The following is a 1,700-nucleotide window of genomic DNA, read 5'->3' as shown; positions in this document are numbered from 1 at the left end:
TATAATTCTTGCGAAATTATATAATGGTTACACTGTTGGATAGTTATTGATTTAAATTAAACTAATTTTAAAACTACAATATAATTCTTGCGAAATATGAAATTTATTGATTTTTTTTACAAGATTCACTAAGAAAAAGACATTCCAGCCTAGCCCATTAAAGAGTTGGGTTACAAAGAGCAAACTTAGCAATAGAATCCGCTAAACAATTTAATCTTTTTGAAATGAAGGAAATTCGGGAGTAAACTAACAAAATATAACTGAACCATAGTCTACAGATAACGCAAAACATTATAATAATTCAATTATTTTTTTCACTAATGCGGAGATTTAATCCCAGTGATTAAATCACTCATCAACAAGGATGATGAAATTCCAACAACAACAACAAAAGATACATATATATTATGATAAAACTCCAAACAGAAAACATATCAATCAACAACATCATAAGTAGGTTCTTCCTTAACAACCAGCTGTTGTTGGAAGCCTCAATGCCACTTGCAATGTTATTATTGCTTCCGCTTTCTTCTACACTCTTTCTTCGGGTTGGATCATTTGAGATTCGTCATGCATCGTTTGGTCTATCTTACGAAATCTTCTTTTGTTCCTCGCGCTGTATCTCTTTGCTTTTTCTTCGACCGTCTCATTCTTGTAGTGAACAGAAGATATATGCGCTGCAAACTTTTGTGAAGTATCAAACACGTCTTTGCATTTGGGACATGTATATGGACCGTACTTTTCATACGGTAGGCTATGTGTCCGACCATCGTATACACCATTATCCTCAAAATCAAAACGTCAAAAATTCTTCAAATTTTCGACGTTTAATCACTGGTCGACGATGAGGAACATGTTGATCATGGTGGTGATTTGGTGAAAAAGAAAACTGGTCTACATTCCTAGGATAAATGGTATTGAGAGGTGTAGGATTTAAAATGTTTCTCTCATTGTCAACAAAAGTTTGAGGGTGGGTTCTCTGATTGTCAACAAAAGTTTGAGGGTAAAAGGAAGGATATGAAATGTTGGGATTCATAGCACGTTCGTATTCATTTTGGGCAGTGATCAAACTACGGGTAGGAACTATAACAGAGTACCTTCTTGTGATAGTTTGGGTGATGGAGACTTGAGAAACTTGTGGGTTATGGTTAATAGGAAAGTAATCAACGACATCAGAGACCATGTTGGTTCTCATCTGATAAGCCGCATGTGAATTATTGAAACCAAAAGAAGATGAATCTCGATAACAGTTAGAAGCATGAGAGGAAGAGAACAAACCATGATGGTTTGTGATGACAGAAGTAGTGAACATTGACCGAAACATTTTAGTCTCGGGATCCCCAAAGCTGGAGTTCATTTGGGTGGGAACAGAATCGTGAAGATTCATAGTATTGTCACCATAAGAGTTTAAACCATTTGGGATTGAATACATTTTGTAAGTTGATCTCAGAGCTTGGTTAACCTTTTTATTGTTGTGTATCTTTTTATATTGGTACGAATGAAGGAAACAAATTTGGAAATTCATAATAATTTAACAATAAAGAAACAGATCTATTTTAAATTTATTATTTATGAAATATATTAGATACTCTGAATGTATGTAATCTCAGTTGTTGAATTTTAGCTATTAACAGAAATAACTTCTATCAGTATGGTAATGTATATAGATAAAATAAAAATGAAATTTCTTTTTATTTATA

At 33.2% G+C, this 1,700-nt stretch overlaps 1 non-coding gene across 1 annotated transcript; it reads right to left on the bottom strand.

The window, feature by feature from the left end:
• Nucleotides 1-355: 355 nt before the first annotated feature.
• On the bottom strand, nucleotides 356-1,437 carry BNAANNG34870D. The gene has a single exon (XR_007314602.1). It is a non-coding gene; the product is annotated as an uncharacterized BNAANNG34870D (transcript).
• Between the last annotated feature and the right edge of the window lie 263 nt (nucleotides 1,438-1,700).

The sequence above is a fragment of the Brassica napus genome, chromosome A7 (assembly GCF_020379485.1).
Source record: "Brassica napus cultivar Da-Ae chromosome A7, Da-Ae, whole genome shotgun sequence".
NCBI classification, from domain to species: Eukaryota; Viridiplantae; Streptophyta; class Magnoliopsida; order Brassicales; family Brassicaceae; genus Brassica; species Brassica napus.
This window is presented reverse-complemented; position numbering and strand designations above follow the sequence as displayed.